This window comes from Dermacentor andersoni, chromosome 6 (genome assembly GCF_023375885.2).
Source record: "Dermacentor andersoni chromosome 6, qqDerAnde1_hic_scaffold, whole genome shotgun sequence".
Taxonomy (NCBI): domain Eukaryota; kingdom Metazoa; phylum Arthropoda; class Arachnida; order Ixodida; family Ixodidae; genus Dermacentor; species Dermacentor andersoni.
The window spans coordinates 13,097,565-13,115,360 of NC_092819.1; the positions used below are offsets into that span (position 1 = coordinate 13,097,565).

Sequence of the window (17,796 nt, forward strand, 5' to 3'; positions counted from 1 at the left end):
CAGCAGCGAGAAAATTGACCTGCGTGCTGCCTCTCGTTTTAACGCGAAATAAGCGGCCAAAGCATAGCGCCCACGAAGCTATGAGCCCTCTGCGCACCTAGACTCTGTACTCATTGCAGATCGCTTTCTACACTTTAAAAAAGTTTACACACTTTGGGGTGTATAATTGCCACACAACGCACAACGATAATCGTCATCTGCCTTGCCCGCATTTCCTTTCTTGAAAACGCTGCGCTCGTTACTTTCCTGTCGAGAATGCTCTGTCATGCTGATAACGCGCATGCCGTTCGTGACTTCGAAGTAGCGGGCTCGCAGCGTTAAGGAAAGGAAATGCGGGCAAGACATAATTAATTATTGGGTTTTACGTGCCAAAACCACTTTCTGATTATGAGGCACGCCGTAGTGGGGGACTCCGGAAATTTTGACCACCTGAGGTTCTTTAACGTGCACCTAAATCTAAGCACACGGGTGTTTTCGCATTTCGCCCCCATCGAAATGCGGCCGCCGTGGCCGGGATTCGATCCCGCGACCTCGTGCTCAGCAGCCTAACACCATAGCCACTGAGCAACCACGGCGGGTACGGGCAAGACAGATGACGATTATTGTTCTGTGCAAATATACACCCCAAGGGGTGCAACTGTTTTTACAGTGTAGATGGGGCCTGCGCGGCCGCGCCGTACGCAGCAACCGCCGGAATAGAGCCCTCCCCCCACCCTCCCTCCGCTCCCTCCGGGTGCCTTCCGTGCGACAAAAAGAAGCGGGCAGGAAACGCTCCCGCGTTTCCTCTACGCTTTCCTTTCTTGCATACGCGAGATTCAGCCGCTATCGTCGGCTCATCCTGGCACGTTTTCACTCGTACACACAGCATACGGCCCTTGGACCTAATACGGAACACCACGGCGTCGGCGATGACTACGGAAGAAATGCGCCTGGAGTGTCTATATAATTGCTATCGCACAAACAACAACAACAACAACAACAACAACAACAACAACAACAACAACAACAACAACAACAACAACAACAACAACAACAACAACAACAACAACAACAACAACAACAACAACAACAACAACAACAACAACAACAACAACAACAACAACAATAATAATAATAATAATAATAATAATAATAATAATAATAATTGTAATACATTTTTATACATGGTAGACCATACGAGTCAAGAATACATCATTGCATAGCATTGCAACCATTCAAATGACCGTACTCGAACGTGGAAGGACCAAAGGAAAGCAGGAACGGGACATTCATGCCGAGGCTAAGGTTGCTTATAGCGACCTCGAGCAAATCTCTTACAAGCAAGCGGAAAGTAGTCTGTTGTTTCCGGCTCACTGCAGCAATGTATATACAAAGGAAATCCCACCAAACCAGACCTGTGCAGATGGAAATTTAGTAGCGGTGCCTGGCAGCGTAACCTCGCTAACTTAAGTTAAGATTTCCGTGTCGGGAAGAATTTGCGGCTACAGGGGAATAGTAGGTGATGGTAGTCAGAATGTGAGGCCAGGCTAGATTTATAAAACTCGTTCAGCATCAGTTATCTTCGAAATATTGCCGCAGTGGTATTGATTGTTGAGGGAAATACAAATTACAGCGCCACCCAGAGAATCATTTGCGAATGAGGGATCATCCAGCGAGGTATTGAGCATTCGTTAAGGTAGAAGCTTAGTATTTTTTGGGTAAATATTATGAAAAATATTTTCATGGGGCATCGCGAGGTAGTATCACGAGCTGATGTTACTACAGCAATTTTTCCACTCAAGGGCTCGAATAGCCTCTGCGCAAGAACCACCTGTGGCGTACTAAAACGGGGCCAATGGACATTAAAAAATGAAGTCGGCTGCCTTATAATAGCTGTCTGGAGTGTTGTGGAATGAGATTCCTGCAGTCGCAGAACGGTTTTGACTGTTAGCAGTCGAAATCTCGCCATTACCGAAGGCACTCTGGCTTCCAGGTACAGCACAGCGCTTCTATACGAACTTTGGCAGCCCAAGACAAAGGTGGAGCGCATCACGTTCGAGTAGAACGAAGGGAGCAATTTTCGAGAAAGCATGGAATGCCCGTAGGCGGTGACAACAGCTGTCAGTCGCACAGCTCCTTGCTGATTGCTTAGGGTGACATGACCTGAACCGCACATTGCCTGAATGGTTGGGCCCGCGACGTGAAATTAGTTGACCGACTTCTCCTTGGCATGGCGGTGATAGGTGGCCAGTTTCCATTTGATGGTATGGTGCTTTTATTGAGCTACATGAAGCAACGACTGAGAGTGTAAATCTCTTACATTTACAAGCAGCCCTTGGCGCCGCGTTATTGTCCATTGTCAGTAGGAACACTCGCAAGAAACTGCTGGTGGTGTGATTTCTCTGTCCTGTTTGTGCCCCACCGAGATACTTCTCACTATCGTGATCAATAAGGTACTGCCGGCAAAGGTATTACTAGCATAGATAACATTTTGCATATGGACAATATACTAGAAAGTTATGAATATCGCAACGACATACACTGGGGAAATATTAGAGTGTTCGAGTGACGTTCGGTGCATTCAAGCGCTTGTTTGAGTAAAGCGTCATCCAACTCACAGCTCGCGGGACAAGCTGTTGCATAGATCAAGTGGCAGCAACACCATGACAAGGAAACAGAACATAAAATGAAAAACAGAGCGAGAGAAGAAGAAGAAAAGTAAAATGAAACGAGAAAGAGGGCTTGGGGGCAGACATATGGCTATATTTGGGTCATGCACGTCTTCATAAATTGCATCTGCACTGCGGGCATATTTAATACAATGCTTGTCTTCCTTCTTTGCATGTGCTGCGTCCATTGTTAGGCTATTCATAACGCCAAGTATGTAACAATTCAGTTCTTGAGAAAGGTTGCGAAATAGTTCCGTTAAGTGCCCCCATAATTTTATGCGCGCGTCAGGAAATCGTTCACGGAAACAAGCAGCTGTTGCAACGCAGGGCAGCCCGATCCGAACGACCAGTGTCCGCTGTAGCCACGATCTGCGTACGAAAATGAGTTACGTCAGTGGACGCTGTTGCGCACAGAAAGAAGCACGGTAACAAAGGCTTCTGCAGTCTGCCGCTCCTAATATGGTCGGCCAGTGGCGATCGTGGTCCAAACATAGCATTGTCCTCGAGAAGCGTGTGCTGTTACGAAAGTCTGTCTCTCCGAACAATTGAAATCTCTGGTTGGTGCAGGCAAATTACGGGAGAGTTAATGTTCTAAAGACTCAATGGAAGGAATTACATGGGCTGTGTTTTGCAACAGCGTGCGCTTTTTGCTTCGAGTGCCTTAAGCTATTGTGGAAGGCGGAGACGATTTTTGCAAGATGAAGCTTCGAAGCATTGTCTTAATTATCCTTAAAAAGCTAAGGCTGTTAACAAAATGCAATAAGGTCGTTAGTACGTCGGCTGTAGGCTTCATGGGGATAGTATTTGTGTGCGCTTTCAGGTCTGGAGAACGATTCGACGCAGTAGAAGGAGCATGCAGCAGTGACAATGGTAAGAAAGGAGAGTAAAAACGAGTATAATCGGTCCACCCGTCATCCTATTTATAGGTGACATGGTCTTTCGAAGTTTCTATGTGAAGGGCATGCGTCTAACGGGAGCAGTTCTTACATGTTGTCGGTAGCTCTGGAATACGAAGTTACTATTTCGTTATGTCTTCACGAAGGAAAAAGCTGACTTGAGACAACTAATGGCTGGAACAAAGCGCAGTAAAATGGGACGCATAGCTACGGTGTGATGGAACAGTGCTGTGTGTCATCCGGCAGCGGAAACATGGCTATTTTTGCGATGGTGACCTGAAGTGCAAGAGCATACCAGTGTACTGCTGCGTCATTTGTCGCTGCAGCCTGGCGTCACTGTTTCCAAGCGTTGTCATATCGGCGCAAAACAGGGCCTCCAGGATAAACCATTGCAGTTGTCGCGAAGGCCGTAATTATTACGACCTTGTGGCGCTCGTGGGATGCTTGCAGCAATTTGTTTCTTACGTGCTCGGACGTTTTGATATCTGTATGGCAGAGACATGTACAATTGGCGACAAATGTAGTTTTTTTTTCTTCCTCCAGGAGAACGGCTAGTACAATTCCAAGCTTCTTCAGACTGAAACCATTGGACATTTTCCGCTGTATTCCTGCTCTTCAGCGTTCCTTTGGGGAGAGATTTCTACTTGATGCTGGCAAAACTCCTCATGGCTGCCCATTAAATTTTAACGGGAAAGCGTTAAGGGCCCCGTGTCGCAGAAACTCTGCTGCCAGCGCCAGTGGCGGTGATCTCGAGAAAATGATCTCGAATTTCGCATATTGATCCATCAGGCCCTCCACGTGGCGCAGAAACGTTACTGAACTAGCTGAATTTCTCAAAGTAGAAATGCGCCAGAAAATTCCTAAAGTACGACTTACACACAACCTACAGATGGGACAGCCTTGGATTGTAATTTGAATATACGAAAAAACATAATTCTGTAAAGCCGAAGCTCGAACATAAACCCCTTTCAACGCGACGTTTTCCAGCTGCCGTTTGAGGTCTGTCTTAGTAGGAGCGGCGCGGCCCGCTCGGTTTCTTGCAAAGCCATTAAAAAAAAAAAAAAACTAAAAAACAGGAAAGCTCGCCGTCGCGCATAGCGTTCGCCGCCAGTGTTTCCAGGAAAACATTACATTTACATAAGCTGCAGTTGCCAGGAAGCGTGAGAAGCAGTCAGGGATCTTTGAATGCTATCGCGTTCCACTCTTAAAGGCGAAGCTTAAGCGTCCTTCCAAATTTTTCTTTAGATGTTAGTGCTTTTCTGGCTAACGCAGGGTAAGGATGCTCGGGCAGCCCACCTTGCACAGTGCAGGTTTTTTGTGAGCTGTCTCAAACTCTGTGTCTTGTCGTTCAGAGTGAAAAAAAAAAATGGACAACTAAAACATTCATGTATGTATCAAACGAATGCCGCCATCGCAAAAGTGACCATGGTTCTCCTAGTATCTTGCTACGCGGGCAACACACCGCTCCATTACAGCACACCATTTACCATCCCCATTCCAGCGTATTTGCAAGCGTCACTGTTGGGGAGGTTGGTGATGGTGGCGTTGTCGCAGGTGGGGTTAGTCTGGCATACATAGCCGGCAATTGTCCCGCCTGAGCCGCCTACCATTTGAGATCAGAGGTGTGTCACCAGGTGTCGATGAGCCCCGTGTCTTGCAGGAAAGCAGTCAGCAGTCGTTGCACTCTCTTGCTGATTGTAGTGGGCCATCCCAGGTATACTACGCATTCAAAGGTCCTGTGCGTAAGACCACTCTTTTGTAGGCTGTCGACAATCGTTTTTCTGTCTTTGTCGAACTGCGGGCATAGCCAAATGAAATGTTTAATGCCGTCGATATAACCACAGAAGGCACATAGTGGGAAGTGCATCGCCCATTCTTGAAGAACCACGCCGGCGTGTAAGCGAAGTCGGTTCTTATGCGGTTGAACAGCGTCGCTTCCTCGCGAGTAAGCCCATGGGTCACACAGACTTGCTGGCTTGATGTGGAGACTTGTGGATCGCTCTAAAGTGATTGCAGATTGCATCCTTAGAGTTCGGAAAAATATTTGGCACTCTCACTTTTGGGGCACCTGTCAGCGCTAGGCGTGCAAGAGCGTCAACTTTTTCGTTTCGTCCAATTCCTACGTGGGATGGGATCCATAGGAATTTAACATTATATCCCTTGCTAATTAGGTCTTTAATCGGTGCCAGAGATTGCCTTGTAGACTACTCTCGAGGTAGGCCACAATGTAATCGTTGTAACGCTGACTTTGAGTTCGTCAGCACCGCGACATCTAGTGCAGAATAGCCCTATAGTTTATGCAAAGCCGCAGTAATTACGGCGCTTTCTACTGTCGTAGACGAAACTACGTGACGAACCAGGCGGCCAGTCCATGTCACATCAAGGGAGAGTATTGAGAATGCCGCTGCGCAGCTATCTGCGTGCACACCGACCCGTCTGTGCACAGTTGTAGTCAATGTTTTCAGATTATGTTGCTCGTAGGTGGCTCTGACACACTGTGCTCAAGTGGTCTAGCACAAGTAACTTTGCTTCGGCTGTTGAAATGGTGCCTTTCGCCGGCAGCTGGGCTACGCTGAGGTTGCAGGTAACGTCCGAAAAAGACCATGGCGGATCGAGACGACTTCTTTTGGGCCACTCCAATCCTAAAAATTGGAAGGTGTTCAGCGCCGCATGGAAATGGGAGAGAGTTCTTGCTCTTAGACGCCGGAGAATCACCGCGCCTGCGGGGGACTCACTCGCCCGTCCTTAATAGCTGCGTCAACAAGGCCTGATATGCCAAAAAGCGGAGTGTAAGAGACTCTGCTTCATTAGTAACCTTCTTGTTTGAAGCCGCCCGAGGTACACAGCGTAGCACCGTGAACACAGCGAATACCACACGCTGGCAGTTTTCTTGCTGTCTGATTACAAGTGGTATTTGAGGTCGAGTCAACGTGGCCGCAGAGGTGCGCTTTTCGGACTCTTTTGGAACAGCGGCGTTGACCGATAGAGTTGGCTCGATAACTTCTTTTGTCAGTTTGAGACGTGGGAAATTCGATGCGTATTCTGTTTCTAAATCACCTAGTTGTGGCGCAGTGGACGTCGTCTTCTTGCTCGATGGTTCGCTTGCATCCTTTGGACCGAAGACAGACATCTTAGAATCCTTCGCTGAGCAGCTGTACTGCAGGACATCGTCCGTAACTGGTTGGGTGGTTGCCGCCGTAGTTAGCACGTACGAAATGTTCTTTACTTGCACACGTCCTAAAGTCATGATGTATGCCATTTATGGACAACGCGCGTCTCACCGATTCCCAGGAACGTGCACCCGAACTTCCACTTCGGACGGCGACAAGACCGAGCGCGCAGGCGCTCGCGAAGAAGTATGAGCACCACACCAATGTCTTGTACTTAGACATGGCCAACACCGCAAGAAGCACCGCATTCGTCACCAGCGTATTCGATTATCACGGGACCAAGATAAATGCGTCATCAGTTTCCATAGCGAGCGCTGCGGAGGCAGAGGAATTAGCGCTAGCGTTCGCCATCACGACGAGCCCACACTGGGAGTGTGTCATAGTGCTGACGGGCTCTCAGGCGGCATGCCGAAATTGTTCCAGGGCTAAAATTTCCAGGGTCGCACATCGCATTCTGTGTGGCGCACACCAGCTCCCACCATATATACGAATTGTGTGGACATCGGGGCATGTGTCCTTATGCGGCAATCAGCAGGCACATGCCTACGCCCGAGCGCATGCATACCTAAAGCCGTGAGAGGGACGCGCCAAACAGTTCTATCCCGAGCCGCTATCATTAAACTACACGCACAACTACAATACTCGCTTTTCACGAAGAATATTATCACCGCCTGATAATGCTCTGACGCGAGAGGAAGCCGTAATATGGCGGAAACTCCAAACAAACGCATATCCACACTTGAGTCTTTACAACGCCATGCACCCTGCACTGTTTTCATATAAATTGGCACACTGCGACCAATGTGCTACGCTTTACCACATGGTATGGGCTTGCGCAAGCGCACCAGACCTCGCACCCATGACAAATCCCACCACACAACAATGAGAGGCAGCGCTGTCCAGCTCCCGCTTGACGGACCGGCTCAACTTGGTCAACCGAGCGAGAAGGGCAGCTAAGGCCACTAGATTCTTGGACTGAGGGGACCACCCACTGCAGAGCGGAGGAGCTACCTACGCTCGTGTGCTCTTTTGTATAATGTTAATCATTTCTCTCTCTTTCTTACATTCATGAGACCCCCCACGGCGCTTACATCTCTGTTCCCCACGACAGTACTTAGCTACATGTCCGAAGCACCGGCACTCAGAACAGCGAGGTGGTGTATCCACGTAGTCGGTACGCTTGTGTCTGCTAAAGCCGAGGTTAACCTTCTACGGGCGTTCAGAAATTGCAGCATATGTGAGAACCACAAAGTTGGTGTGTCTTGACTCCCAATCAGATGAAGAGGTTTGGAACCGACGGATGATTCTTCTTGCATGGAATACTACCTGAGGTCTCAGGTAGGTGAGCGGTTCTTCATGCGAATACCATTTGGGTACTCCTCTAACAATGTACATGTTTTTCATATAACTGTGTGGGAAACGGCAGATATGGCTATACCGCCAATTTTCTTGGCCTCTAGAAGGACGTTAGCTTGTCCTTCTGTCTCTACATCTAAGAGCAATGGTCCCTGTGCTGTGAAATGGCTCCAGACTGGGGTTCCACCGAGAATCGTTTTAACCTCAGAGTATATATAGGACAACAGGGTTTACTTGCCTTGAATCAGCTCTTTCGGATGCTGGAGTGATTAACGCTGGAATGCCGACTATCCTGTCTTTACGATGGGGCACAATTCAAAAGCCACCCTCGTCCATATCTAGGCCTAAAACGTTCGTTTCCTCGTCCCCAATGATTGTTGACTCGTCCTCAGAATTCCAAATGTCTTGTCGCTTGCAGGCCGGCAAGCTTGTGCAATCTAGCCAGCGCTTGTGACCCGGTGTCACCCTTTGGGAAGTCATGGCGGAGTGCTCGTCGGTGCCAGCTTGGGTCCTTCTGGCGCCTTTCGAGGCGGCGAGGGGCGCAGAACCCGTCGGTCTCCGATAAGGAAGGCACCTTTTTCGAGTCATCCGACGTTTTATTTATTTATTTATTTATTTATTTATTTATTTGATACTGTCAACCCCGTTCTTGGGGTCATTACAGGGAGGGTGATGTGTCAAGAATACATGATACATAATTTTGTCTTTGTCTTTGATACACAATTTTGTCTTTGAACAGTTCCGGCCAGTAAAATGACCAGGAACTAACGATAAATGCAGGCAGAGCTACTGAGGCAGGTTGCAGCAGCTTCGTCGTCTTCGTCCAAGCGTCACTGTTGTATATTTGGCTGTTAGCTTTGTATTTACACTTTGAACAATGGGGATCCTTAATTTTTCACAAGGTTCGTCTTGTTTGTCTTTTCTTTGGGTTCGAAGCCGCCCAGCCCACCTTCTACTTAGTTCACAGCCTGCGGTATTCAAACTTCGTTTAATTCTTCGCCGCAGTGGCCGCTTCGTAAACATCGGCTCGTTCGCCGCGTCCGCGAGCGAGGATTACTGGGCTTCCGGCTAAAGGCGCGGGCGGGTAGAGCGACGCAATGTTAGCGCTGCGACGCCCAGATTAGTTGAACGAGTGGTTCAGGACGACAAATATAATTTACCCCCCGTCCTTATTATCTTTCCAAGGTATTAAACGCTGTACTGAGTGCCTAAAGTAAGACGAGGTACGCGCGAGCGGATTACTTTTCGAGGCTCATTAAACCGTGCAGGAGGGGATCGAGTCCGATGTACTGATGTGTGTTCAGAGGGCGTGGACGGTTGGGGGCGGGGAGTCGTGTTTCAATTAGCTCCCCGCACGCCACATTGCGCGGACTAGAGCTTGTGTGCTCTTGTTTGCACGGTCGCTTCATACAATAGGGTACTGTGGTCAGGCCTGGCACCCACACGTGCGTCACGCGATAAGTGTCGTGCGCGGTATTAAACGTGCACGCACACTGCCCAAAAGAGACGTAATTTTGACCCTCTTTAGCGACAAGCAACCGTCCGAAGAACCAAGTGAAAGAAAGGGATGGAACGACAAGAAAAAAAAATCTATAGGAAAAAGACTTTAACGACCTACAGCCCTGTATGCCGACCTGACAAGAAGCTTACGGCTTGGCTTGGTGCCCAAAACGGGATCTGTGAAAAATGAAATGAATACTTGACGGCCGAGCGCGCACGGGCGCATACACGGCCAGACACGTGCATGAAAAGGCCAGTTCGCGAATTCCGGTTCAAACCGGAGCCTGACGAAAGGATTTTGCGAAGTGGGGCGACTCAGTGCAAGGAGGTCGTCCGTGGGTCTGTAGTGCTTGACCTCAGAGAGTGCAGAGCTAACGCCACACGAAAGGCTCATGTTATTTGGCAAGCATAGCTAGCAGAGGGTGAACTCGCTCGCTCTCTTTTTTGACAGAGGCACGGTAATGCGTGCGGGATCTGCTATAATATAATGCGGCCAGCATTTGAAGCAAACGTTTGGACATGGCGCTCGAAAGCCCCGTTGAACGGAGTGTTCAATAACACATGGCGTGCCATTACTAACGGATCCGGCACGCGAGGCACCGATCTCCGCTGTCAGGGGTTCATGCGCACATGCAGCGTACGGCTTGCCCTCTCGAACAATTGATTGGTCCGCATTTTTAGCCTCTGCGAACACTGAATGCAAAGGCGCTCTTGCACTTTGCACAGAGCTTGGGATTGCGGTCGCAATGCATGCTGCAATGAGCTGCTTCTCACGTTCAGCAACTCGCACGTATTTTGACATTGAATTGTAAAGGCTTCGTGCAGTACGTCGGCGCGCCGAGATGAGATACAGACGCTCAAAGTCGATTCTAGACCACAGGCAGGCCAAGCGCACCTAGGACAGCCTACGTCGTCACATGGACAAATTAGGCAGCGAACGATAGAAATCATTTTGCAACTCGTTGGACTCCCGAAAGCACTCACTCGCGTATGGCGAACTTTGCAGTGCCGTCGCTCTTCTCAACAACGCCACACCTTTAAGGCACTGGCTCTCCACCGAGGATGCGAGAAGTAGACGTTGAAGAAGACTTTTGTTAGACAATTGCAGGTGACAGAGTGTTACTAAACGATCTGGAATTGTACGATGTTCCTTTGATGCAAGATTCGGCAATGAACGAATCTTTCTCCATGGGAGGAACTGGAGGCTGCTCTAGCCATTTGAAGGCGTTCCTATTCGCCCGGACCCAACAGTATATGACGTACTATGCTCTACGCCACCTTGACCATGAAGCACGAGAGGTCCTGCTGCATCATCTGAACATTTCATGGAGGGACCGGGTTGTTGCCTCCAAGGGGAAGCATAGCCGTCTTGTCCCAATCCTAAAGCGAGGAAAGTCTCTATTTGAACTAACATCACATCGGTATATTGCTCTCGCCAGCTGTGTTGGCAAGTTGATTGAAAGAATTATGCTCACGTGCCTCCACTGGTTTCTTAACCTAACAATGTTTATCCAAAGGTAACGACAGGCTTTCGTTCATCGGTCGACAACGTCATTGACCTTGTGTCTTCGTTTCAACAAGATAGATCATTTAAACACCTCACTGTAGGGCTTTATTTAGACGTGAGGGGCGCGTATGATAATGTTTCTCATGAAGCCAACCTTGATGCGCTCGTGGCTGCAGAAATCGGAGGCCGCTCTTTTTGGTAAATTCGGAGCTACCTGACCCGAAGGAGCTTCTTTGTATTCCCCGAGGACGATCAAACAACCGACCACTACACCAGCCGTGGCGTTCCACAAGGCGGCGTTTTGGCCCTGTTTTGTTTAACCTATACTCCGTTCCGTATACATAGCAGTCAACGCTGTGGAAGCTACCCAAGAAGTTCGGGACAGAAAAAAGAAGACGAAGAAGACGAATTCTTGGTCAGCTGCTATTCTTGCTTCGCTCTGTTTTTTCAGTTAAATTTGTGCGTACCGACGCCCCCGTGGCGGGTACGGTATCAAAAGCAATGACGGACGTTCCACCCCCCTGCCGCCAATGTTGGGGGCTGGCCGCCAAGCTGCAAGTCGGTCTGCTGCGCCCGACCACCTGAACGTGACTCTCCTAATGTCATCGAGCTGCTCTGACGCCGACGACATGGAATACGATGGTGGATTTACTGAGGCCACAAATCGCCGATTGAAGAGGAAACTTCGTAGGACTTTAAGCGTGAGTGAGCTTAACTACAATAAGCCGCCCTCACAGCAAGCGTACACAATCGCCTATATCCCCGTCGCTGCTACAGGCAACCTCAATTCCCTCAATAGGCAAGCTCTCACTGCCTATCTCAAGAGGCTGGCTCCAGGGCAAATCAGATAGGGCCGATATAATCGCAGAAAAAACATACTTACTGTTGATGTGACTACACGAACCATCCTCGACACTTTGAAAGCTGTAACTCAGCTACGAAATATACTTGTCCGCTCATTCATCGTACATGGAGGCAGCACAACCTCATGATTCCTACCACTGCATGATCTACTGCATGATTCCTACTACAGTCGAGTTCACAGTTATACAGATGGCTCTCAGACTGTAACCAGCTATACTGGTGCGTTAGTTATTCCGTCGACGTCAATCTGCAAGAAGTTCAAGATCAACGACGTCACAACATCGAGAGAGTCCGGACTTGCGGCCCTCCGCAGCGCAGTGCTTTATGTGCAGCAGCAGTCATCAAATCACTGGGCTATATTCTGCGACTGAAAGGCAGCCCTTCAATCACTCATGAACAACTGATAGCAGAGATACGATTAAGCTAACATCAAGCGGTGGACAGAGGCTGCGACATTGTATTTCAGTGGCTACCTGGGCACTGCAACATTATTGGCAATGAAAGTGCCGATAAAGCTGCCCGTGAGTCACATGGCGAATGTAAAAGCACCTCGATACCATTGTCGAGAACGGATGCAGCGCGCCACTTCAGCGGTCTTCCCCATATTATTACTCTAAGAAAGGGCAATACACCGGATTTCATCAACCGGCGCCTATATGCCATGGACGCACATATGAGATTACAACTATCATCCTGTTTTAACTGAGGGAAAGAAACGTTACTGCGCCACCTGGAAGTACGAGTTTCTTTCACAGACGCCTGCTAATTCCTAATTGGAATGGCGGACAATGCCAATTGCAGCACATGTGGTGTCGAAGAAACGACCAAGAGTCTCCTGGGTGACTGCCCCACATACGAATACGAGAGGAGTGCCCTTCGGACAGCTTTGGGGAACTTGGACGACAGACCTTTCACAGAGGAGATATTGGGTCCGTGGCCTCGTGCTACTGCTATGTGTAAGGCCACAAAGGCGCTGGTGCGTTTCTTGAAAAGCACCAGCTTGTATGACTGCCGAGGATTTCCCCACTCCCCAGTTCAGGCTAGCCTACCTGAGCCTGGCCAACCTCCCTACCTTTCCCTTACGATTTCTCTCTCTCTCTCTCTCGCTCACTGCAAGAAAGATTGGACGTAAAACCGCGGAGACAAACAATTGTTTCCCATTACATTGCACACAAAACTCTTCCTCGCACAAGAGCGCATCAGCGTTCACTACAGAAACACTAGCGGTCGCAGACTCCGCTAGGCTTCTGTAAACGCAGAATTGATCTATTAGCTTTCTTTGCGCAAGTTTCTAGTGTTCATCTTTCTAAAGATGTTCCTTCCCGTGAATTGATCATACCCGTAAGGGTATCGCGGAGGGAGGCCGTCTGCTCTTCGTATGAACGACAAACATATGTCCAACCCATGGCAGTTTACAGAGAAACATAAGAGACAACGAGTGAGTGAAATCAAGAAAGGATTGTCTTGCTGGGGGGTGGGGGGGGGGGGGGAGTGCTTAAATCTAACGAATTCCACTGTAGCAGCAATTTGTGAAGAGTAAGTTAGAATTTTCCACACTTTGTCCATTTTTGTTAGCGGGTAAACATGCGCTGATCTTTTTGATACGCGAAGCACGTTGCTTTGTCGATAGATGTAGCATTGCCGATGTTACCGCAGTAGTTTGACGGACAGTGAAGTTTAACCTAGGGCCTTTCAATTCCATAGAGAGTGATGGCGCGTTCGTCCAGTTTCAGACGCCCACTTCTCGTAAGCCTACATGAAGCAGGACAAACTGAACTTCTTAGGTCTCCGTTAACGTCGCAGGATATTGGCACACTTTGCAGTTGGCCTAACTGATGGCACAAATCTGAATTTTCTTCTGAATATAATGCAAAATTCATTTTTGAATTACCCCACATGCCGTTGTAATGACGAAGTTTTTACAAAACTACTGCATCTGTAATATAATTTTGTGTATCTTGAAAGAGAGCTGAGCTTTTTTGGTTTTTCAGGCTTTAGCTAACTGTGTGGGGTTACAATGACTGAATGCGAATGAATTGCATGATAACCTGAACCGGCTTTAGGAAACTGTAGCTAGAGGTAGTGTTAAACCATGATAAGTTACAAAGAAGGTTCTTTTTCCCATCTCTTGGAAGCGTTCGCCTGAGAAACAGCTTGCGTTCCTTGTCGCCTACAGAATCGGTAGCTGCCACCTGAATATACAGGATGATCAGGGGAGGTATTCTGTAGGAGTCCATTTAGTGGACTGTCCATTTCGGCCGCTGCTGATTGGCTGGCGCTGCTCCTCTCCTCCTCGCTTGTACGGCTGCATCCAATCAGCAGCGGCCGAAATGGACAGTCCACTAGGCGGACTCTTACAGAATACCTCTAATTTCTAAGCTTTATAGAATTTTTAAATATTGGCTCTGGGAGATAGCATAGATCTTGTCCTTGAGCTGGATTGTTCGAAGAGGCGAACATTACAAGCACGAGAAATCAAAACACATATAGGTACAACTAATTCAAAAAAGAAATCTAATTGTGAAATTAAATACAAGGGCGTCCAAGTTAGTGTTGTGCTTCAGTGTAGGGTTAAAAAATGTAAGCGGAACAACAGTGTATTCTTAAGTTTTATGGCACATATCTCCAAACTGGCGTCATTATGGAAATTAATTCCAAGTAGATACGCCTTGCAAACTCACCGGCTACGATTCGTAAATTGCAATATATGCCGTAAAGTAATTAATTCGAAAGCTGTTTAGTGGGTTTTTGTTAATTAGTTGAATGTGTGTTTAGATTTCTCGTGCAAGTAATATCCACCTCTTTGAATAATCCAGCTCAAGGACTAGAAGTATGTTATCTTAAACGTGCTATATTTAAAAAATCCATTAAACTTAGAAATGATCATCCTGCATACAAAAAAGTCAATTTAGATTCATAATTTATGAATGCTATACTAGTGTGTTCGGCTTAAAATGCGTTTATTCTTTCTATCATGACTGTACTCGGTTCTCCATACGCCTTAATATTGTGCCTGATAAGTCGTGATCTTCTAAATTAATTGCATATTTTGCCTTTAGATGTTTCGCAAACCACTTGTTTGTGGAACACTTACACCGGAGTGCTTATGTTCCATTGAGCAAGATTTGTTCGGGACTACCGATTGTAAAGATTCGCACTTTAATGCGTAGCGTCGATCGTACGTACCAACAAAAATACATATATACACTCTCGTTGACTCGCTGCAAGTATTGGCTCCAGCTTCCCCCAGTGTCTTTACATTCCTTAACAACCAATGTTCAGATAGCTCTGGCAACAACAGAACATCTATACATATCTTGCAAAAGATTACAATAAAGATGTATTTGTCATGCAACTTATAGCTGTCCAGTGTATCAGCTACAAACTTTGCTACTGCTTTCTGATTAGTGGTGCTTCTCTCGAAATCAATCTCTCACTAATCCTTCCGCACACCACCACAGGAGCGGGAACAGAATAAATATTTTTCTTTTCCATAATAAGTATCACTAATTAGCAGAATGATTCGTTATCGTATGGAGTTATCCCAGATTAAGGGAAGAAGTGAATGTGCAGCTAGAGGCTGGTAGAAGGAACTAATGAACAAAGATAACTTGAAATTAACCGCACTTCAGTGAATATATGGGATAGTGAAGAAGAATGCTTAGAGAGAGAGAGAGAGAGAGAGAGAGAGAGAGAGAGAGAGAGAGGGGAAAGGCAGGGAGGTTAACCAGAGGCGAGTTTCCGGTTTGCTACCCTGCCCTGTGGTGGGTGATATAGGGATTGTAAAGACTACAAAGAGCGAGAAAAAAAAGGAACAAGAAAAAAAAAAGAAAAGGAAGAATAAAGAAGAGAAAAAGAAGAAATGGCTAACAGGAAAGGCGTGGAATTCACAGGCGTTCACACACACCGGTCGATCTCAAGGAGCGCAGTAGCGCTTGCACGGCCTTCTGATGCGATGTTAAGTCGCGCCGATGTTGCAGAATTCTTTCTTCCGACAGAGGCTGGTCGTCCAACTGGTTCAGCACGACGGCAAGTGATTGCCTCTGCACACTGTACTGCGGGCACTGGCAAAGAACATGACGAATTGTTTCCGCGTCGCCACAATCGCCACATGCTACTGCGTCGGCCATCCCTATGCGGAACGCGTAGGCATTGGTAAACGCGACGCCTTGCCATAGCCTACACAAAAGGGTCGCGTCTCTTCGGGGAAGTCTTGGTGGAAGTCGAAGGCTTAAAGTTGAATTCAAGGTGTATAAACGGGCGTGCATAAAATGTGGTTCATTCCACTCTGGTGTAGTGCAGTGGCGTGCAAGCAGGTGGTGCATCCTTGCAGAATCTGTCCTAGACAGTGGGATCGATGGGCGGTTGTCTTTTTCATGAGCGAAACGAGCAGCTTGATCGGCACGTTCACTGCCGATGATACCTCAGTGACTTGGTAGTCACTGAAAAATTATTTCATGCCTTTTCTCAGACAGGTGGTGTATGACCTCTGTGATTTCAAGTATCAACTGTTCATGCGGACCGCGCCGTAAGGCTGACAATAAACACCGTAGTACCGTCTTCGAGTCGCAGAAAATCGACTACTTGTGTGTTGGTTTGTCATTAATAAAGTTTAGAGTGACTCGAAGCGCTGCTAGTTCTGCTGCCGTCGGCGTTGTGAAGTGAGACGTTTTCAACTTGATAGTGGTGGCTTTTGCTGGAATGACACTGTGAGAGAGTATTTACCTAGCACCCAAGGTCGCCACCAGCTAGTTCGGCTGCGTAGGAAAACGTAATGACTTTCATGCATTGCGACATAAGTTCAAGATTTTATCTTCCTGGACACTGTGACAGCTTGCGACAGCACATTCTTCCGTTTTGTCTATGTTGAGACCGCAGATGTCGAATATTCTCTAGCAGGGCAGGTGGGGCACGCTTTCTCAAGGTGGCGTACAGAGTTTCCTAACGTTGTCTCTCGTGTGCTTCTCGTTGTCGTCCTGCGCCTTTCTTTCACTAGTTAATTATGTCTCAAGTCTCCTCAAGGCGTTTGCGGTGGAATCTCGTTTTAATTAAAAATTCGTTCCTAGAGTTTGCTTAACCTGACTTGAAATACGGCAGCGCACATTGGAGTTAGTTATTCAGTAGGGCACGTCGCCGCGCGACGTGAATAAATGAACGCTAATTATATTGTAACCGCGTGCCTGCGCATAAACCCTATTATTTGAAGTGAACTTTGTCGACATTTTCTCACCGAAAGCGCACTCTGCGTATTCGGACCTGCCAGTAATATTCATGTCGCTGTGGTAATTATTGCTGCCTAGGCGACTAAAACATGACATTACATGATTATTAACGCACCTGCAAGCATTTCTTTAACGCAAAAGATACTGACTTCTGAAATCGCTTTGATTTGTGAGTGCGTTCTTAAACATCAGGAACTCTCGACTAAAATGTAAAATTCTTAGTACTTAGATTAATAGTTTTTAGCGTGATAACAGCACAGAGCCTGTCACAGGAGACTTATGAGCAGAAGACAACTCAAAAATTTCTTTGGACCCTGTATTATTTAAGTCCAGATGAGCATGTAAATGTGTAGCCTTCTGTGAGATGTTTGCGAAAGAATATACAGCGCCAACTAAGACGAGGGCAAAAAATTATGGGGGCACATAAGCAATTCTTATGATGTGTAAATGTGACAGCATTACTTGTCGCTTAGTTTAGTGTTGCGTCGAAGTGTTGCTGAGTTTAATGCTGCTGCGTTATGCTTCCGAGTGTAATGCTGCTGCTCACGAGGTCTCAACAACGCAAGAGGAAAGACCGGCCATATATGCCATTTGCCAGCTGAGTTTTATTTGCGGAGCTCTCATTGAAATAAT

General features: G+C 47.4%; 1 protein-coding gene and 1 long non-coding RNA gene across 3 annotated transcripts in view; one reads left to right on the plus strand and one right to left on the minus strand.

Moving 5' to 3' along the window:
• The window catches only part of LOC140218933 (uncharacterized), a 263,727-nt gene that overhangs the window by 128,205 nt on the left and 117,726 nt on the right, over window positions 1–17,796 (plus strand). The window lies entirely within an intron of this gene.
• LOC126521237 (superoxide dismutase [Cu-Zn]-like) overlaps window positions 1–17,796 on the minus strand; it is a 36,983-nt gene that overhangs the window by 1,126 nt on the left and 18,061 nt on the right. The gene's annotated exons all lie outside the window — the stretch shown is intronic.